Source organism: Aphelocoma coerulescens, chromosome 2 (genome assembly GCF_041296385.1).
Source record: "Aphelocoma coerulescens isolate FSJ_1873_10779 chromosome 2, UR_Acoe_1.0, whole genome shotgun sequence".
Classification (NCBI taxonomy): Eukaryota; Metazoa; Chordata; class Aves; order Passeriformes; family Corvidae; genus Aphelocoma; species Aphelocoma coerulescens.
The window spans coordinates 138,556,240-138,578,897 of NC_091015.1; the positions used below are offsets into that span (position 1 = coordinate 138,556,240).

At 44.5% G+C, this 22,658-nt stretch overlaps 1 long non-coding RNA gene across 2 annotated transcripts in view; it reads right to left on the reverse strand.

Annotated features, from left to right (window-relative positions):
• LOC138105959 (uncharacterized) overlaps positions 1 to 22,658 on the reverse strand; it is a 74,129-nt gene that overhangs the window by 12,708 nt on the left and 38,763 nt on the right. The window contains exon 3 of one of the 2 annotated variants that reach the window (XR_011148828.1): positions 15,483 to 15,701. The exons of the other annotated variant lie outside the window; for it this stretch is intronic. This is a non-coding gene — a long non-coding RNA (uncharacterized lncRNA). Of the gene's footprint in view, positions 1 to 15,482; positions 15,702 to 22,658 lie in introns of those variants that run through there. 2 annotated transcript variants of the gene reach the window in all.

Sequence of the window (22,658 nt, forward strand, 5' to 3'; positions counted from 1 at the left end):
AGAATTGGTACAGCCAGCCACAAGATGAACCAAAACATAACACAAGCTAGTTTAAAGCTTGAAACAGTGCTTTAAAATGTGGGGTCTGTGTGAAAAAGAAACAAAGAGGAAACACAACTGAAGCACTTTTTGAAACACTTACAATAAAGGTGATTCTCTAATTTTGCCTGCCAGAGATAAGAAAGCATTTAATGACTTAATTAACCCACCCTTCCCATGGAAACTATCACACTGTAAAATTGCCCCAGCCGCCTATGAAGCATTCCCGAAGTCCCAGGAGTGGTGGCAGCGGGGCTGGGGAGTCCTGGGACCCTGTCCAGCCCTGCCAGGCCAGGCAGGGGCACGCAGCCAGGGACAACACGGGAGACCAGGCAGGAAAGAGGAATGAAAGTCCTGCAGGGAGTGAGGGCAGCAGGGAGAAAGAAGAAGGAAATGTAGCAAGTCCAAATGCATAAATAAATTACATGGGTTGATATAAAGGGGAGTAGTGCAGGCATCACACTGCAGCTGATGTTGCTCCAGTTCCTTGTTTACACTTTCATTCACCTTAGGCTGACAGTATGCATTTGCTTTTATTACAGCACTTGAAAAAACTGGAAGAATAAGCAACCTTGTGCTTCAGAATAATCCTTCTCTCCCCCAAATATTGTCTCTATTATATTTCCACAGTAAGAGAGCTCTGACACCTCTACTGCAGGAATTCTGTGTGTCAATACCTCCCTCATCATTCATCCTCCCTTCACTCCTGCTAACCCTCACACTCTGCTTCTGAGGGCCCCTCTGCCTCAGGCTGCTGACGGGGGTTGAGCAGTGCCTGCACCGAAGGTCTGTGGGTCCCACACCACCCCAGAGGCTCCCAGGACAAGGAAAGAAAAGGAAAGATTCAGTGGGTGCCAGCTGGACCCACTGTCTCCAGGTCAGATGGGGAGGAACCACCTGCTGACCTATGATGTACTCATCAGGACTGGAAGAAAGAAGTGAAAAATTTCAAGAGGAACAGTAAAACAATGTAAAAATCCCAAAGAAGATGAAGGGGAAGAAGCACCAAAGCCCTGAGGGCATTCACAGCCCTGCCTGACCCTGTCAGCCACACTGGGCTTCCCAACCTGCTGGGGCCCAGGACCCCACATCAGCTCCCCAGGCTGTCAGCCACTGCCCCAGCAGCCCTCCAGCCCCCCCAGCCCTGCCCTCCTTGGCCATGTGTCCCACCAAGCCATGCCCATGTCCCAACCTGTCTCCATCCCCAGGGATGTGCCCCCACTGCATGGCTCCTGGCTGGGGCAGTGGGATGGGCCCAGCCTAGTGAGTGGGTGGATTATAAAGTCCCCCATGAGGATGACTCTTTTCACCGTTTTCCTCTGGGATGTGATGAAATCTGCCATCCCAGCAGCACCGAGGTGACCGAGACAAACGGGGGCTTTGGCCAAGTCCTTCAGGACAATCTGAAATTCAAGGGCTGAGCACCTGTCTTGCTTCTTCCCCTGCCTCCTGTTGTTCTCTCTGAATCCCTTGTCCCATGGATCACATCTGTCCTCTGGTGAAAACAAAGATAAAAGTTCTGTCCCTTCTGGGTCTGGTTTTTCTTCATGGAAATAGAATTGCGCTTCAGCTACAGCAGTGGAGCCCTAGATGGTTTTTACTCTTTTTCTCCTTATGTATCCTAAAGGAATGTTCATTCTTATAATTAACCATCCTGAAGGCCATGCCAAAGAAGGTTTTAATATTTTTTTTGTGGTTTGGAAGAAATTTGAATGTGGTTCAAATAAATGTGCTAGTAAATACTTCAGATGATCCATTCTAGCTGCCTGTTTACAGGCTTTTTAACAACAAGCTGAAGGTGCATAATGATGGTTATTACCCTAGGAATAAGCAGGCTCTCCTCTCCATATTCTCAATTCACTGTAAATACCTTCAGCTGTAGCAGGATCATGTTTCCACCTTGGACACTGTGTCCCATTTATCCCATCAAATTTAAGCCAGCAGAGCATGCCTGAGATATTTGGGAGGTACCATACTGAAGTCTGACAGAGGGTGAAAGAGCAGGGATATCCAAGAGAGCACTAACACCCTCCCAAGCAAGTGTCTGGGCACCTCAGAAGAGGTTGCTAAAGGAATGTAAGAAGAATGCTGCTCTGCTCTATCTCTTCTTCCTTGCTTGAATTCTTCCCCTCTTTCATCAGCAGTATCTCAATTCCAAATATTTTTCTTCTTAAGAACACCTTTTCAATGGGCATTTTTTGCCCAAAACCACAGTATACTTTCTTTGACAACAAAAGCCCTTAGCTTCCCTAGGCAGGATTAGGAAAGATGCAGTTTAAATTATCAAAAGGGCTATTTCATTAGCACAGCTAATACTGGTTTCCCTATTCAAACACACTACAAGGTAATTGTTATTACCCCTTTAAATCCACACAGTTTTCACACATGAAAGTGTGTAAATAAATTTGGGTCTGTTCTTGTTTTACGCTTTCAGCCACAGCTATGCTGACACAGTGCTGCTGATCATTTCATGTCGTGTCATTTCATGGCCTTGCTACTCTATCCCATTAATGATTTTTTTTAAATTTCCTGTTTCCCAGGAGAATGCAGAGCCTGGCTCTCTAGCCTTCCCTGCAGTGTAAAGTGAAGTTCTTTCCCTTCCAAGTTCATGTGCTCTAAAAGCAAACTTTTGCAATATTTAAAGCAAAGGTTTCAGGGAACAGACTGCAGCCTCCTCACCAGCTGTAATTAATCCCTGAAGCAAATCACATCCTGCACAATTACAAAGATGATACAACTGAAGACCACACCTGGTGAGCACAAAGGAGCCTCAGTTAAGAATGAACAAGCACTGGAAAGGTGGTGGGTATCTTCTGTGACATCCAAAGATGGAGGGAATGTGGACAATTCTGCCAAAGGGCTTTGAGCTGTACCTTTAGGACTGACTTAAAAGCTTTCCCTTTGTGTATCTGTAGACATTACATAATTTCCCTTTGGCGCCCAAGCTCTAAAATGCTCCAGTAACTCTACAGCAAACTGGAGGGCATAGTGGAGATATGGCCCTCATCAGTGCCTGCTGCCCAGCTCCCTCATCAACTTGGTTGGATGTGGTTTCACACTGTAGGTGATGTCTCAACACAGCTAAAGCCTCACCGTGCTCTGTCTTAGGCAGCTTTGCTCATTTCTGGGTTTACATGCTCTCGAGCACTTTTCAATCTGCTTTCCCCTTCCCATTGCACTGTGCTCCTTTTCAAAGTGATACTTGTGGACAGAGAAGCCTTGAAAAGGATGAACCCAGAGTAGCAGAAAGGTTCCCTGTAGAAATCAGAGGCAAAGGCTAAAGAAAAGGCAAGCTATAGCCTATATCTCATTAAGGCACAGTGTACTCAGATTTCAGAAAGACTGTTTTTGAAGTGGCAGGTAGTTTAAAGGTCGGCCTGCTCAGCCACAGGACTTCCAAGCAACAAGGATGTAGTTGAATTTGAGCTGTACATGCTATGAGAACTTCCCCACCACTTCTAATTTTCTGAAGCTGGATAAATCCTCTCAGAACTCTGTGTTTGCAGAGGCTTTTGGCTTTGCACAACGATTTAACTGTATTTGCCCCTGTTTTATCTTCTGTTTGTTTGTGCAATATTTTAATGGCTTTGGCTTTGTGACTTTCAGGCATCTAAAGTGCTACAGCAGATGGGAACAATAACATTTTCATTAGAAAGCCTTGCCAATTTGGGTTTTAATTCAGGTTTTTCCAGCTGCTGCTCTGTGGTCCCATGACTGAAATGTACGTCCAATGCATTTTCTTTTAGATTTTATTTTTTCTTGGGCAAAAACAAGAAGACAAATCCCACACTTTCATTTTGTGCCCAATCTGGGCCTTTGAGACCCCATGTACAACCACAATAATGTACCTTTAGAAAGGTAGCTCCTGTATAAGGGCACACTAAGGGCCCACCAGTGTGCCTGCTTCCTCAAGGATATGAACACCCAAGATTTGGAATCTGCCTCTTTGCTTGCAGAGCAATGAGCCATGCAGTATCATCAATATAAAGCTCCCCAGCCTTAGTCCTGGAGCCTGCAAAGTGGGTTCTCTCCAGAGACTTACAGCTTGAAGCCATAGTACAGGGTCTAGGCACGCTTTGCTCAGTAGAAACATTCTTCTTAAGCAGGATCCCAGGCTGGTCTGATACCGCAGTGCCCTGGCTGCCAGAGAGTCTGAGCTGATGGACAGGAATCCCAGCACTGGATGACTTCAGCTACCATGATTCATTTTTAAGACATTCAAGCTAAAATGTCTCCAGTACTACGTCACAGGTCCAGCTTCAAGGAGGTATCCTGAACATCCAGTTTATTCAGGCCTCCCTTGGCTTCTGTATTTAAAAACGTTTGCTGAGTAGCAAGTCCCTTTTCATGTAAGTAAGGGATAATCAAAGAGTTATCTTGTCAGCATAGCTGCTACTAGTTTGCACCAAGCAAACTACTTTTCTGGCTAATATAACCTCAAAAATTGCAAAGCTCCCCAGCCCAACTACATTTATTGGGTATTATTTGTCCATATCTCCACCAGTAGCATAAGAGTGATAAACATGAAAACAGCAGACCCAGACTTCAAGCAAGTCTTGATGCATTTTGCATATTCCTGAAAATTCTCCATAAATTCTTCCCATTTGTTACAGCAGATATTGTACTGAAGGGAAGAAGTGCAAAAACTGGGCCAGCACATCGAGCTTCATCTCTTTGTGCTTAACCTGGGTACCAGTAAACATCCTTTTTCTTTTTTTTTAAGCTGCTAGCTAATACTCTCTCACACAAGCAGATATCTTGGTAAATTTTTCACAGGTGACAGTAAATCATGTTTTGCATTTATGGATTATTTATTTAGTATTTTTTTGGCAAACAGTTGCTTTATAGCAACTCATCTTTTTAGCACAGGTTAATATTTCATAAATACAGAAGTGCAGAGATTCCCCTCTCAAATTCTACCTGAAAAAAAACAATTTAAAATCATTCAAATGAAGACAATAGCAAGTCTGAGACTAAAGCTCAAGTAACAACTGGAAACAAATTAATCAGCATGGTCAGCATATTCTTCAGCATTTTTGTACAAGTAACACAGCTGTAGTAAACCTGGCCCTGGCATTCATCAGTGTTCTTGTTGTTTTGTCCCATATTCCGTGGCAGTATCTGCTAGTAATGCATTAACAGAAATCACCTTCCCAGGGCATGGAAACACTTTTTTTAGCTCCTGGCATTATAAACATATCTTGAATCAATACAGCTGGCCACCTACTGCGAGAATCAGAAATACTGTGGAAGGTAATTGCTTCACAGTAAATGACTTCACATAATTTGATAGTCTCTAGGTCTCAGGCATTATTCTTGCTGTTAATCCGTTGTGATTTATTATCCATTTCTACTCCATTTATCATCACATTATTGTTCCAAGGTTTTTCCCGGTCTTTGCTTCTCAGAGCCCAGTTGCACATTTCATTGCTGGCAGTTTAAAACAAGAATAAAATAGATTAAACAGTTGAAATGTTGCACCCAACAATTAAGTTTCACTTGTACTGTGTCTGTAGGGTGTCCTGGGCAGTCCAATCTTTACATTTTTCATTTCTTGTGGTAAGTCAAGAAGAGTATGTCAATAACACTCCCCTTTCTGGACTAACAGTGATTAGATTTCACTTCACTTCCAAATGTAGCTGCTGATACACAGCACTGTGCCTTTTCATTGTGCAGCTGACATTTATTGACCATGAGTTGGAATGTTTTGAAAATATACAGTTATGCAGTACTTGTGTTTTCTATGCTTCTTGGGGTTTAAGGTTTGTCAGATTCAACCCCTTCTGGACAGTAGATAAAAACAGTGCTGGCTGATGTGCATTTCCTTCTGCTCTGTTTTAACATTTTCATTCTGTTAATATTTCTCTAGGATGACCCTGCTTGAGAGAGGCTGGACCAGGTGACCCACTGTGGTTCCTTCCAACCTTATCCATTATGTGATTCTGTGATTCCTAGGTGAGAGATGCTGGTGAGAGCCCTCGGGTGAGGAGTGGGAAGAGTGGCCACAGAGCAAATTCCTCCACAGCTTGTCCAGAGCTGTAACTGGGTTCTATGCATACTCATGGGAAGCAGGCAGGACAGCTCCAAAATCTCTCTTTGCTGGAACTGTCTGTCTAGAATTCCATCACAATACTTTCACAACTGTCAGTGCTGCATGTGAAATAAAACTTTGTGTAAACAGGGAGGAGAGAGGGCTTCTCTGTGCCAGGATAGCAAGGATCAGCACTAGGACCTGGAATAATGCTCTTTTTTTGCCCCAAAGTCTGCAGTGCTTCTGTTGGGTTGTTTTATAGGTGGTAAGTCAAGGGGTGCAGATGACAGCTCAAAGCTAAGTAACCTCTGATGAGGCTCCTCCTGTTTGCCTATAAATAAATATTTGCCTATAAATAAAACTGAGCTATCTGGAGCTGAGCTGCATGAAGGCTAAGAACAGAAGGAGGCAGCATTTCCACCAGGTTGGGCTATATGACCCTCAAAGCTGCAGGATGGTACTCTTCATCACTACCAAAGCACAAGCAGAATTCCAGTCTATGAGTGACTTGAGTAGTGAGGATCATTTACCACCCTGGATGATCATATGATAGTTGGACTACTCTCTAGGTTACTTAGTGGATTACCTCTAAAGTTAGAGGAGGAGAAGGCATCTTCTCTCTTGGTCCTGCAGCATGGCAGGAGGTTTGTCAGGCTGATGCTTCGCTCCCTTCCTAGTGAATACAGTTCTCCTTGTGCTATACATAGGCTCCTGGCCTATGTTTAGAAATCCGTGGCCATTAAAGATGCCCAGAAAGATAGGCAGGCGTTTGTTTGGACAGAAATTCTTTCTGCATAAATGAGACCTTTGTTCCAGCCAACAGTTCAACAGAAAGCTTGCCTGTGCTTTACACGCTTGACATTTCTTGTGGCTAAAGCCCATTTTACATGGTAGTAATACATCATCAGGAAAGTACTGAGCTTTTTTTGCTTGACCTTCTGTAGTTCCTGTTCCCATTTTTAGAAGCAACTTCAAATGTTGCTGTTGGTTATGTTCCATTTATATTCGATCTGTTCCTCAAGTCACTGTTGTCACTCATACTGCTAACTATGGAACTGAGAATTATCATTTGTTTTCAATGAAAGCACATTTTCAGTCTCCTTACCTATCACTTATTAACTGGAATTTCAGCATTACCTGCAACACACAGGGGGGTTTTTGTGTCTTTACTCATTACATGGTATATGCAAGTTGCAATCTACTGCTCAAAAAGGGATTTTCCTGTAGTGCAGCCAAAAATAATTTGTGATTTCTGTGGATTTTGGGTAAAGCTCATATCCCTTTCTGGTAAAACTGTGACATAACAATAACCAACAATCATGGAGCTGCATCCACAACCTCAGATGTCCCTATGGCTTTGCTTTCTATCCCTTTTTGAAGCAAATGGTGTCACAGCCATGATGTCACCACTTTCTGTTAGGATGGGCAGAATTTCCTCTCTCCTTCTCCTCTCATTCCTAAGCCAGAGGTGTGAAGCTGATGGAAGAACTCTTTCTCTAGGCCTGCCTGGCAAGAGCTGGTCTTGTTACAACTTCTTGTCTGCAGGCTTGATACAACTGCCCATTTTCCTGAGGGATGAGGGTCTGAGGTGACAGTTTCATTACTCAGAGACCTCCAACTGGCAGGCAAGTCTGCCTCTGAACATAGCATTTTGTATCCTCTGCTACAGTCATTCTTTTGTCATAATTGTACCATTAATCAGGGTGTTAAAAAAGGGTTCCATTTATGTTAAAAACTGGAGATTTGTTGCTGCACATACCAGAGGTTCCCACAGAGCAGCAAACACTATCATTGTCCTTGTGGACACAATCTGAATGGTCAGTGGGTCTCCATAGAGGACCCTGTAGAAAATAGGACCTCCATCAACTGTATTCAAACAGATCTGTTTCCTCAGAGCTCATATACATCAAAGAGGAAGATCCTGTTTAAATGTGTGCATCCTGGCTCCTTCTCCAACCCCCATTTTATTTGTCCCTCTTCCAGGTGGTGAGCAGGCTTGGAGAGTTGTGCTATTGGTCTAAGAGTCCATCCCACTTCCAGCAGATAAGAGATTGTTACTAGGAACTTTTCCCTGTTGGACTCTCAGAGGGTCAGTAAAGCACAAAGCTGAAAGTCACTATGGCAAGCTCTGACCATAGGAATTTGACCCAGCTGGCTTTTACACCTCTAACTACATGAATACAGTTAAGGAAAGAAAGGTCTGGAAACAGCTGCCTTGGAGACATCTGTGGGGAAAAGGACATCTGGTCTTGAGACAGACTACCTTGGGCAAAACCCAGGTAAAACTTCCTAGGTTCAATCTCACTGAAAGTTATTATATCATGTGGGCATGACTTTTAGTTTTCTTTGAAACATCTGGGGTTTTCCCAAGATAACCTACTCATGGCCAAACGCCGAGGGGTGTTACCCTGAAAGTGAACAGGCAGTGACATTCCTTTAGACCATGTTGTATTTTGACTGAATTATGTCAGTAACAGTTTGCTGAGCCTGAAACTGAAATACATTTTGCCAGGGCTTGTCAAGAAACCTTTTACCCAGCATATGGTTTGCACAGTCACCCCTGAAATAACCTGAGCCACGTGAATATTGCGGATGCATGGCTCTGGCCTGTATGTTTGAACAAAGCTTTAATTTTCTTCATGTTTTCTGAGTGCCAAGATCTTGGTAGTTCTGCAGAGCCATATCTTGGCACAGCAAATGGAAGTGCACCTAAGGAATCCCCCTGCTGATGACTAGTGTTGTGAGCAATCATGAGTCATATCTGTAGTGCTCGGAGAGGTCAACCTGAGGGTGCTGCTGGAGAAGCACTGAACTGCAGCTCCTGGGCAAATCCCGTGCTCTTTGGTGTGACACTTTTCTCGTAAGTCTTTGCAAGCTGCCCTGCAGGGCCCTTCTGGTATCATCTCCTCCACTGCTCTGGCTGACTCATACACATGGAGTGATGCATGGTTGGGCACTGTACACCAAGTCCTTACAGAAATGCAGGGGTGATAAAGGTGATCCCCCATGCTGGCAAGGAGCTAGATGTCTGGAGTTCCAGTGCAGTGCTCACAAAACCTGAATACATTTGTATTGACCTACATGTGAGCTACAGAGGGCATCCACCTCAGAGGTTCAGCCTAAATTGTAGTCTGTACAGATCAGGATGCTCCAGATTTCCTGTATGGGACAAGATCTTACCTCAGGCATTCATAGGAATGTGGCACAGGTATGAGCAGGATAAAGTATGTTTGCAGTACAGTTTTGGTACGGCATAGTTCCCCTCACCATCTCTAGTTCTGGATAAATGCTCCCAGGGGTGTTTAAAGAATTTGTTTGGTTTTTTTATTTTCTAATCACAGAAGACTTTGACCAAAGAGACCACAGTGGGAGCGTATTACAGATACCTCCATGAAAGAGTGAGTATGCAGTAAGAAGTGGGTGCCCTGTGGCAGTAACAGTGGCAGTGACAGGGAGCTGGCAGCAGGCTGGCTGGCACTGTGCCACCTTGGCAGGCATGAGGACAACAGGGCAATTCTGCAAGGGCTGTCCCAACTGGTCCCTTGAAGCCTTGACCACTTGCTTGGTAGACTGTGCTCAAGCTGCAGCCCCTGGAAATTCCCTGGCAGCCCACCCTAAAGGATGCAATACCTGTCTTGTTACCTGCCTTCAAAAGCTGGTTGTGCAGAACTGCAGGGTAAGGCTTTGCAGGATCTAAGGCTGGGAAGTAGCCAAAGACAGCCCCTGGTGGGAGGCAGGGATTTTTAAGTGGGTATGGCATCTCTGATCATGGACCCCAAAGGGTCCTGCTTTGTTTGTCTCCAAGACTTTAACTTGTCATCCTAAAGCAACCTGTCCTGAACTGTATTTCTGATGTGTTCTCGCATCCCCATCTGGGAGTGCTCAGCCTGGGACTCACACAGCTCCACGTGGATCCCATGGGAATTCTCCAGCATCACGTCTTGGGATGGAGGACAGAGCCATGGGGCAAACACATGGACTGGAGCAGCAGGAGTAGGTAGGGCCCACCTATCACAGTCAAGTGCCCTTGTGCTGTTTCCCTTGCTTGTGCACAGTGCACTTGGGAATGTGCGTTCACAGCTCTGCTGGTGCTTGTACAAAAACAAGGGGCAAGCCAGGCCTGCCTCCCGTGCTGGATAGGGAACAGGAAGAGATGGTGGAGGGAACAGCTAAGCAGGCACAAGCCTCAGTATGTGTGGCAGATGCAGAGGAATGAAATGGTGTTAAGCTTATGTAAACACCCACGGAGCTCGCCATCTAGGGAACGAGGTGGTTGGTGTCAACACCAAGCACTAACACAACCCGAATCTGCATAGCAGCTATCTGCCAGGAAAACAACATTTTGGGGTTCAGTTACCAGTGTTGGAGCTTTTAAGCAAGGAAAGACATGCAGTGTTTGATAACCATGGAGGAGGCATGAGCTACAGAGATTACAGGTGATACAGTTTATTGCTCACTGGGCAGTATTCTGCTTCTCAGTGCACAGGACTGAGGTAAGCTTTCATGGGGGACATCTTACAGCTGTTCCAAGATGACCTTGGTGTGAGATTCTCCTCCAACACTCAGGAAACCCTGCTCAGGTCCCTACCATACTTTTTGTGGATTCTATTTCTTGTGAGGTAACACATTTATGCCTGTGGGAGAGCCCAGCTTCCTGCCTGTGCCATGAAGTTGTATTACACAACAGGTGTATTGTGGCACCTGAAAATAGTGACCTCCAAGTGATATTAAAGGTCAAGACCACGTAAACTGCCCGAAAGCTTAGCCTCAAAGACACTGCAGCAGGAGGATCATGGGGGTGCTCTAAACAGGCTGAGGCCAGTCCTTTGCTATTACAGCAACTACATCATCTAAGTCCCTGCACAAATAGAGCAAGCTTACTCCTAAATTAGCTAGATTTCTGTTCCCGCCCTTCTGTTGTAAAAGGCCATTGTAAAACATGTTAAATGCCATGCACCCTAGCAAACCAACCCAAACAAACTCAACCTTCAACAGGAAACTCTGTGTATCTCCCATGGTTTGCTGAAAGCAACCTTTAGGACTACACCTCCAGCATCCTGCCTGCCCAGGGAAATGTGTCATTTGTGAGGAGCTACAGGAGGATCATTGTCACAGAAAGCTTTCCCGTTGGCTGTGCTCCAAGGCTTTAAAACTGAGATCTTCCTTTAGATCAGTGACACTGTAGGAATACACACTTGGCTTCAGAAGCACTGACAGAGTGCTCAGCTGACCCTGTAACTGCAGTGCAGCTTCTCACACCTTGCTGCTTTGCTGCTTCCTGCTCACTGAAGACAATCCTGGGCCTGGATATGCATCAGAAGCCACCATTTTCAGAGCTAAGATGTTGATTAGGGGTGGGTTGGTTAACCAGACTTGTCACTTCCCAGGGACATGGGACCCTCCTCCATCTGTATTCCTGTACATGAAGGGCCAGGTACAACAAAACAGCCGATGCAGCAGGAGCTGGCTGTGCAAACATGCTCCTGTTATAGAACTGTTTTGTTTCAGTCGGCCAGTACTCAATGGCACTGTGGGTTTATTTCCAGCAAGAGGAGAAGATTATGTGAGTAAGGTTATTCTTGGTTGTGCAGTCCTGTTTGTTTACAGGGAAGTGCATGCATGCCTATGTCCCCCAAACAACCTGGAAATGAACAGCGCACAGTTGTGCTGCTCACTCTCTTCAAGACAGTTTTTCCTCTCAGCTCTGCTTGCCCAAATTTTCTGTCTCCAGGAGATCTGTACCAGGACGATTCTCTCCATTACTTGTCCTTGTTTTTCCTGGCTTCCAGCCTCTAAAATGCTTTCAGCAGCCAGCATGCTTTCCTCAGCATTTGCAACCCATTCCAGCAGGCCAGGTTTTGGTTCCTGATACACTTATATGCAATGTATTATGTAAGTTCCTACCATTTTGAGCTGTTGTGGCCTTCAGAGGCTGTTTTTCTCTTTCTATTTGACTTGGAGAAATCCTCCATAGATTATCCACTGTTCTTAATGAGGTCTCCACCTTTGGCCTATAGAAAGCTATTTGATTTCAAATTTAAATAGCCTATACTAGAGCAGTAAGATAGACTTTAGATCACTTGTGTGAATGGTAATTAAAGGACAGATCCAGCAGTACTCATGAGAAATTTTACAGTGGAAAATTATTTGAAATAAGCAGAAGTTTGTATTGCTGCATACTAATTATTCTGTACTTCCCCCTGTGTTGTTAACATGCAGTGAGTTCAAGGAGGTTTCAGTTCGGAAACTTCAGGTGCCCTGAAATTACATTAATTGCAACCTGCTTCATTTCCATAGCTCTGCTTAAGCGAGGAAATTCCTAATTTTAGGAGTCGCTTCCATTTTCTTTCCTACTTATCCTGTCACAAACACCTAGAGTGTTGCTTCAGAGCACGTTGTGGTGTAGCTCTGCCTTGACAGTGGAGAGCAACTCAGCCTAACACTGAAGTGCCTGAGTTTGAGAAATCAGGTTCTCCCCAGCGGCACCTGCATGAGGGACAACCTCTGCTCTGAGCACGCCCTGCACACCCACAGGATGGGCTCCCAACAAAGACACTCCTGCTCCATCTCACTGAGCGTGGTTCTTCATGTGGGAAATGACAGCTGGGACAGAGAGGGGAGGACCTGCCAGACGGGCAACAGGAGCATTCTGAGACACAAATCCCCTACGTACCCCATATCCTCTGAGTTAGGGAGGCATTGGGTTATGTAGCATATTAATAGTGCTAATCATGGTCACAGACAATCATATCCGGGTATTTAAGAAATACCTGCCTGTACTGATGCAGGGTAGTTGGGATTTGCCAGAAATCTGCTCTCTCACATGCAGCTGTGTTACCAGGTTGTCAGGAGAGTTCAAAGTGTGAATGATTATGCAGCTAAGGGGAAGTGAAGCAGACACATATTGAACTTTTAAAGATGTTTTTCTTACAAATCAATGAAGTGCTGGTTCTCACTTTTATTTCCATAATCAGGTGACTTTTTTTCACTAAGTGTCAGCTGTCTGTTAATATTTGATTTGCACTTTACAGAGATAGATTTTTTTTTCATATGATTTCCGGAGAGGCAGCTGAATGCTGGTGAAGGTGAGAGTTAGCTGTAGGCTAGGAGTAAATGGGAATCAGACAAACATTTCAGTCCAAGCAACCTGCAGTGACCTGAGAGAAGGGCTCTCTTTGCACCACAAGAAATGCAGCATTATACGAAGTATCAGCAGAGTGAAACAGCTCATGCTAAAAGCCTGACATCTACACTAGGTGCCTTTTAGGAGGGTTACTTAAGACCAGCTTGTCTGGTCCAGTGGACTGAGCACTCACTTGTGGTTCACACACATCACAAATGTGCTCCTGGAGAATCTCATGGCTTAATTTAATCTGAAAGGAGTCGAGTTTACAGACTCCAAGCATGAAATGCCAGATGCAGTAAGTGGGGACCACTGGACAATTTTTTTCAAAAGCACATTCCTTAACTAAAACACTAATGTTGACAAGCCAAAAGACTGCTTGAAATAGATTAAATTTAGACTAGATGAAGGCAAGTTTTCTGTGTGATGTGTAGGAACAAAGAAACTGTAGGTTCACAATAAATTGCAGCTGACAAAACAACCCCGGCAAATAAGTATGCAGTTTCTTCTTCTTTCTGCATCCCTCTCCTTCTTCCCTGGTACACCACAAAGGAAGCTGGGGTGCTTAGCTCTGCATTCTGTATGCAGGAGAAAGAAGCCAGCCATCTAGAAATTAGATATTGCAATACAACCCTACAGGATCTAATAATAAGCATTTTTAGTTTAAATAAAATATTACTCACCTCATAATTTAAATAGGGAAGAGACACATTTTGCCTTCAGTAGAATGCATACTGGAGCAAAATTTATTCTATAAATATTTAAATAAATGACATTCATTAAATTAGTTTTGCTCTCAGTCTTTCTATTTATTTCTATTTGCTATCAAAAGCTGCATTATGATTTCAGCTCATTTCTTCCCCGGAGGCTGTAGCCACAATAATATTGTTTGATGTAAATAGGCTGTGGTGACTGAATTTTTTACTCCAGTAAGCATATTGCTTGGAACATGCTGCTCTCTCCCATGGTCCAAAAAACTGTGAAGGGATGACTCATAACTAACAACTGCTACTGATCTCATTTCCCTTACTCGAACTCCACAGTTTATGTACAGTTCTGTGCGTGAATGTGCCTCCAGTCTTGCCCTATTCAGCCTTTCTTTTAGTGAACTGGTGTACATATTACTAATTTAATGTTCATTTACAGGGACATAATGGAAGTTTTAAGTTCAGTTTATCCCACAGCAACTGCATGTGGTATTTTTAGAACTACTTTCTAAGCATTTTTAAGATAGATGGCCAGGTGGACTTGCACCAGCCCAGACTTTAAGGAGCTATTTTTATTATGCATTACCCACTCTGAACCACTTGTCTGTGCATAAAGATCTCTGCATGTGACACACTTCCTTCCTGGGGTGTAACTAGACTGCTGTTGTGGTCTTCCCCTGCTAAAATCAGCCACAAAGATTTTTATGCTGCAATAATCCTTCTGTGTTCGTGTCTATTTTAGTGGTTCTCCCGTTGCCTCCTCCCATGGCTTCTGCACGTGTGCAGCGCTGCCCCGGGGTCACTGCGGTGGAAGCCACGGCGCTGTGCCAACGTCAGCACAAATGCTGACACATGCAAGTGCACTCTCCTGCCTCAGGGATGAGCATACTGGATCTCATCTTCTCCCTTGCCCTGTGTTTCTGCATTGTGTTTCCCCCTGGAGCTACCCAGGGGGCCTCAGAAAAGGAGGTGATGCAGGGAGCTACATGATCCCCACTACAGACACTGGAATTTTTGAGAGAAGCAGTAAAGAGACTGGCCAAGCAAGACTGTAATTGGGCTAATAACCCTAATAACCCAAGGCTACAAATATGACTTGGGAACCTGAAGGGAAGACTACTTATGGTTGAGCCCACACTAAGCACTGGGCTGGATTTATTGACGTGAGTCACACACACTAATCTTCACCTCAAGGCTTTCATTTGGCACCCAGCTCTTGCTTTCCAGTCTCTACTGTCATCCTTCAGCTAAGCAGTTATTTTCCATCAAGAGTTCAGTAAAATCTTTACCAAAAGTTTTCCTTATCTAAGTATAAGAGAAGGTGAAGAGGTTCTCTTAGAATAAGACTATTAGCCAGTGCTCCTTATATCACATTGTTCACCATGCTAGCAAGACCAGCCAGTAGGAGAAAGAAATGAAAATTCAGGCGTTTTTTAGGCAAGCTGCATCAAAATTCTTAAATCTTTGACAGAAAGCACCAGTTTTTACTGATGAGGTCCAAGGTTTTATACAGGAGAGAAGTCATCAAAATATAGTTTCAACAAGCTATTCCACACAAGCAAACTCATGAGAAGGTCACAGACTTTATTAATGCAATGACATTTGTCATTTCATGGAATCATAGAACATTTTGGGTTGGAAGTGAGCTTTAAAGGTCCTCTAGTCCAACCCCTTCTGCAATGTTCAGGGAAATCTTCAACTAGACTAGGTTGTTCAGAGTCCCATCCAGTCTGGCCATGAATATTTCCAGGGATGAGTCATCCACAACTTCTCTAGGCAACCTGTTCCAGTGCCTCACCACCTGCATTACAAAACAACAAAAGAAACAAACAAACAAACAAAATTTTTCCCTTATATCTGGCCTAAATCTACCATCTTTTACTTTAAAATCCTTACCCCTTGTCCTATCACAACAGGCCATGCTAAAAAGTCTGTCCCCATCTTTCTTATAAGCTTCCTTTAAGTACTGAAAGGCTGCAGTGAGGTGTCCCTGGAGTCTTATCTTCTCCAAGCTGAACAACCCCAACTCTCTCAGCCCTTCCTCACAGGAATGGTGTTCAAGCTTTCCAGTCATTTTTGTGGCCCTCCTCTGGACTTGCTCCAACAAGTCTTTTGTGCAGCAGGATGCAGCACTACAGGTGGGGTCCCACAAGACTGAAGTAGAGGGGCAGAACCACCTCCCTTGACCTGCTGGCCAGGGTTCTTTGGATGCAGCCCAGGATGTGTTATGGCTTTTTGGGCTGTGAGTGCACACTGTTGGCTCGCACCCAGCTTTTCATCCACCAGCACCAGCACATTCTTCTTAGCAGGGCTGCCATCAATCTGTTCAGCCCCCAGCAACCAGGGGCTGCCCTGACCCAGATTCAGAGCCTTGTACCAGGCCTGGTTGTCTCTTTTGAATTTCACATGGGGCCACTCCTCAGGCTCATTCAGGTCCCTCTGGATGGCATCCCAGCACTCAGGTGTGCCCATTTATGGCATAACTCTCCATAACTCCAAGAGTTGACATATTGTGAGTAGCAGCTGGCACTTCTGCGTTCCCACATAGTAGGGGTCACACATATAGTGGGGATCGTGCTGACCCTGTGGTATTCGTGCAGGTTTGCAGAAAAATGGTACCTTCACTGCCTGTCATGCCAAGCCTTCACCAGAAACATGTCTCACCACATCAGTCTTCTTCTACTTCAAGATTAACTCGGTGGTGAAACATGCAGAAAGTTGTCAGAAAGGAAACATGGAGGGAATATTTCAGAGGAAGGAGAGGCCAATAAAAGCCACACTGTATTCTGCAATAGTCCCAAGCTGGCCTTGAGCCCAAGCTCATCTTCTGTCCATGCTCATGGAGACAAACCTATTACTTACACAGAAGCTAACACAGGCCCAGCTCAAGGGCAAAACCTAAATGCATACCCATTTCAAGGGCATCCTAGGCTGGGAACACTGTTTACATCTGTATTAGTAAATTAAATGTGCTGGGAGCTGTCTCATTGAGGGGAGGGGAGAGGAGGGCACAGGAGGGGAGAGGAGGGCAGGGGAGGACAGGAGGTAGGAAGGGGGACCTAAAAAGACCTAATGCACTAAAAACTGTGCTACAACCAATATTTAAAATATTAAAGAGAACTGGCATGAAGTTCATGCTTTAGACAAATACTTGCAGAGGTTGTGGTGAGAGCTCATTGCAGGATATGGAGCAGGGGAAGCCACAATTTAAAGATTCAAGATGCTATTAGAAGAGATTTCCCTGTCTCATGATGTTTATTAAATATCCAATTTTAGACTAGTGATAAGGTCAGACATTAGTACCCAGCTCCTATGTTAATATTTAATATTATTGACCCCCATTCTCATGTTTCAGGGGAACATGCTGGAAACTGTCTCAAAAATTACATGGGGATGTGGTACATAAACATAGGGAAAGATTAGCTGTAGCACTAATTCCTTTGTTGCCTGAAACTAGATTCATTTTCTTTTCATCTGCAGCTTAGTAGGTCCTGTGGGGTATGACAAATATTTATTCTCAGCATAGCATTTTGCTGCACATACAGAAAGGTTGTGGCTGTTTCTCGATGCTCCCTGGCTGCTGCTTCTGTGGTGGTGCCATTCAGTGCAAACAAAGAGAGGAGCAGGGGGAGCATTCATTTCAGTCAGCACTGCCAGTTCACAGCATCAACTTTTTTCTCCTGAGCAACAATACCCCAATGCCAAACATGGACCTTGTGATCCCCCTTTAAACTGTTCTGTAGCCTAAAAAAGAGAACGTTATCTGGCAGCACAGCTTCATTTACCGATGAATTAATGAATACAGCATTACAGATATCTGATTACTGTTAGATAAATGTGATAGTGATAACAGATTATACACATAATCTGTCCCATGCTACTGCCATTTGCTGCAGTTAGCCTCAAAATGTGGATACTAAATGACTGATCACTGCATCTGCTGATGGTTAAAATCCAAACCTTTTGAAAATATGTAAAAGAGAGTTCAATGCCTATGTTTAAAGGGGGAGAAGCACACTTGAAGATCGCGGACACCAGCTGGGGAGAAGTGGGCAGCTTGTGAGTGAAGACCTCCGTCAGCCACATGTGAAAAAACTATGAAGATGAGAGCTTCAAGAAACTATGGACATGAGAAAAATTTATCGTTACAGTATTTGTGTATTTTTACAGATTCTAACCTCAGAAAGTCAGAACAAAGAAGAATAAGTAGTGAACTTCAGCATGACAAAATAATCTTGGAGGTTACATATGTTATCAGTGATCTGCAACAGGTCATTCACAAGAGCTGAGGTACCAACATCTGCCAAGTAGCTAATTTTGTAGGTTGGTTGACCTCAGATAGGACTGATTTCTAAATGAGCTGGGACACCTGCATGAATCACAGGATGAGGAGAAGCTGGAAAGGCTAACTTGAACAAATTCCAGAACTGTAATAAAATAATGTGCAAGTATTCAGCTGAATATGGTACTTAAAACCAAGGCATAGGGGTAGCTTTCCAAAACAACATCCTCTCTCTGCAGGACAGATGCCTTATACACAGGTTATAGACACTTCTAGAGTGACACTGTTTCTTTTTAGTGCTTATTTTGTGCAGGATTGAGGGAGGTTATGCTCCATATTTGAAGCCCCAAATCATTATTATGAGATAGCACATAACAGAAGGGAGGACATTTTCCCTTCATGCCTTCAGCACTTCTCACTATACTTGGCTGTGAAGTCACCATTCTCAGGAGGGGAACTTTTTCAGGCACATAGTTTTTCTGCATAATACTGCTAATCATTATACTAAATATATAACAACAACAACAAGTATATTATAATAATTATTCTATCTCATTATATAATAACATAATAAATATGTTATTATGAATGTTAATATGTTATATGATAATTACACTATTACACTATTAATTTGTTATAATACTACTGAGAATAATACTAATGAAAATAAATATAACAGGAAAAATGAAGGAAAAATAGCTTTTCTCTCATCTATGCTGATTCATTTCATCTTCTTTGTTCTAGACAGAGGAACAGTGTTACCTGAGCCCTGTATCCTTATTCTCCCTTCTGCCTTCCAAACCGCGGAGTTTGAAGTTTGAAGTCAGCTCTTACAAAATGCAAATGGAGCTTAGGGAAATGCTGCTACTCCTACTGTAGCTCCCCTGCAGATCCAGGCAGATGCAATGAGATCACAACCGGTAGTCAGAGCACTTAGAGTTTGTCCTCGTTTTTTTAGCATTGGATCATCTCCACACCAGCACAGAGGAGCAGATGTGGGGTCCCAGCGGCATGTCACTAACTAGGAGATGCTGCTCATCTGGGAGCACCTCCACATCTCCAGCTTCCACAGGAAATCTTGGTGGCTGTTTCCAGGATCGCTCAGACATAAACAGCAGGTACTCTGGGGTCAGCAATTCCCTGGCTTAGCAGAGCAGCTGCCTGGGTCCTAGCAGCGAGCTCCCGTGCCCTCGTGTGAGTTAGAGCCACAGGCTTCTGCACACTTGGACACAAGCATGCGCTACTGCTCCTACCTTGGAAATCCCTAGTACTTTAGAAAATACCCAGATCTGGTGTCTCCAGCCTATGATTTTACATCACCACCCTCTTTTTACTTTTTAAACAGTTATCTTGGAAGTAACTGATAAGATGGAAATCTCAGCTTCATTTGAATCACTGAATCACTTTGTCTTCACTTCATAAAGAGAGTGAAACGTGATATCAAAAGGCTTAAAAAAAAAAAAAAAAAAAAAAAAAAAAAAAAAAAGAACAAATAAGCTCAGAAGGTCTTAACATTTTCCAGAGCCTGAGAGAGAGCAGAGCTGGGTCTAGGTGGATACATGCGTGTGCATGTGTGTGTGCATGTACGTGTGCCTGTGTGTGCGTAAGTGAAGGTGTGTGGGGGTGTGGTAAGCACTATTTACAGGCAAAGAGCCCCCACCCAGTTTTAAACAACGGCCATTGTCACCCCCTGAAGGCCTGCAAAGTGCTCCACGACTTGCCCGCTCTCCAGGGCTGCCTGCTCCCTGCAGAACTGCAGCTCCTTGCTCCTTCTCATTCAGGTGAGTGCTGATAACACCTTGTGGGCAATTGCAAGTTAAACGCATGTAAGAGAAAAAGACAAAGCCCACCGCTGATAGCAGATAAAATCGCCACATACACTTAACCGGGCTAACCTTATCTTGTTATCTTAAATTAGCAGAGTTCAATCTAATTAAGTGCTCACATGGAAGAAACCCAAGTTGTGGTGTGACTAGTCAGCCTGAAGGCTCTTCTAACCGCAGCACTGATACGGCTCTGCTCTTACGGGGTCTGAGAGAAGATACAATTCGTGCCCCAAATGGTTTGCAAGCTAAAGACTGATCTCCTCCCAGAAAGGTGGGTGGGCACACATTTTATAGATGCGGTTTGCATCTTGAAAAATTAATATCTGATGGGTTATTTCAACTTTTGAAACAAAATCGGCATATGCTTGTGCCTTTTTTGCTGTTACTAGCTGCATTAATTATGCCAGGACTGTTGCCTAATACAGTTACAATGATAAGTTATATTACATCTCAATCAGAAATTCCTATAGAAGATAAGACCTAGGAAATCAAACTACATTGAAATGTATACCTTGATTTATTTATTTATACCCTGAGGTTTATCAGCAGCGGAGTAGTTGCTAAATTGCTGTTGTGGATTTGTCAGATACGCTCAAGAACCAGTAAAAATTGTAATATGAGAGGATTTGGATCCCAAAGCTGCAACCCAGTAAATTCAACAGCCAACAACACCCAGAAGAGCATTGTCTCTAGCTTTTGCATCTGCTGATATTAATTCCCACTCCATATAGCTGGATGCCCCCTTGTATCCAGATGGGTCTTCTATGCACATCTACAGCACAGCCTTGAAGTTGTACAGCTGGATCTCACCATCACCATGCTCCAGTCAATAGATTTATACCTGCACAGATGGACACAGCAAGCCGGTTGAACACAGCCGTCTTGTGGTATCAGTGAAGTTACCTGCCCCTTACTATTTTTCATCTAAAATTTAACTGAAGCCTCTAGAACGCGGTGTGCACCTCAGCTCCTTGTGTCCAGGTCCGAAGATGGCAGGGATACTGAGAATTAGCACAAACTGTAAGAGGGCGTGTCCCGAGTAGGCCAGCGTGTGTGAGATGCAGTCTGTGCTGGTGAGGTCGTGCGCAGTGCAGCACCAGAGCTCAGCTGACAGATTGCTGGTCCTTGCTGTATGCTCCATGCAGAGCACAAGCCCCAGGGAGCCTGGGGAACTCAGCTGGAAGGAGAGCAAGCTGGGGAGGAGAAGGAGCTCTTGTACTTTGCTCCGTTTGCCTGGGAGGGGAGACCTGCAAAGGAAATACCAACCAGCTCCTTCATTCCTTCATTTGAACAAACCTCAAAAAGAAGGAAAAAAAAGTGGCTTGGATAGCAGATACTGTCTCCCACGCTGGTTCCTCTCAGATACTAAGGGAGGGGGGAGTGGGGAAGCACGAACAAGCATCTAGTCTTCCTGATTGTCATCTGACCCATGAATTTAAAAGCTTGTGAAATTCATCGGTGGGAGGGTTTCTCCCAGGGAGCTGTGCAGCATTCCTGGGAACAAAGAACAGCTCAACACCCAAAGCAGCTCATTTGCAGAACTTCTCAGATATTCATGTCCCTAAGGAGGCCTGAACATGACATTTTTTCTGCTCCTTCTCTCCACCATTTGGGATGCCACAGCCCAGAGGATCAAAGCCCTCTGCCTCAAGTCCATCTTATAAATCCCCTTCCTACACACGCTGTCATGACTGGCCTGCCAAGCCTCATGTCAGAGATCTTGGTACCTGTAGGCGGCTGAAGACCCTCAGGGCTCTGAGCACTTCCTGCACTCAAAGGCAGCAGTGCTGCTGCCAAGGTCAATCCCGTTTCCCACACACAGCCCTACAGAAGTGGGTTTCAGCCAGGGACATGAAGCTGGCAGAGCTGAACTATACCCATTGGAGCTGCTGGAGTGTCCACTGCACATCTCCAGTGGGCTTCAGCACCCACACTGAGCTGCAGAAGAAAGGGAAGGGAACAGCCAGGTGAGAGATGCAAGAGACAGAGGTAGTGGTGCCTGGTCACAGTCAGAGCTGAGTTTTAGATTTACCACACCATGGTTAAAACAAACAGCTAGTGCCAACACTCAACATATTGAAATCCATTATGGTCCATTATTAAGCAAAATCAAGCATAAGGTGCTGGCCACAGTCATAAGCTGGTCCAGTCTTGACAGGTTGCAGCTAAGCATGCTGTGATAACCCAGAAACCCTTCAGCCCTTGGCCATCACACATGGCCAGTGAGTGCAGACCTGGGGCTCAGCCACGTGCTCTGTCAGTCTCCCCATTGCCCTCCATCCTCTGACATCACAGGGATCTGGAGACCCCCAGTGCTTCCAACAGCTGCCCATTTATCATGGATGAGCACTGTTACTGCCATGAGAAGCTCTCATTGCTTCTCAGCGATGTGAAGCTGAGGAGAATCATGCCCTGGCAAAGCAGCAAATGTGTTAGAAGGCAAGAAATGGAGACCCAGCCAGGGGATATCCCACAGTTTGTGCTGCAGACCAGCTGCTTTGTTTGGCACGTAATAACTTGGGATGAACCCTTAGAAACTGTAGTATCACAGAGAAGATCCAAGGGGGAGTCAGAACCCAGATAAATTAGGCTTACATTAAGCAGACTGACCTCCAAACACAGGCAAATTAAGCACTTGCAGAGAGCTGGG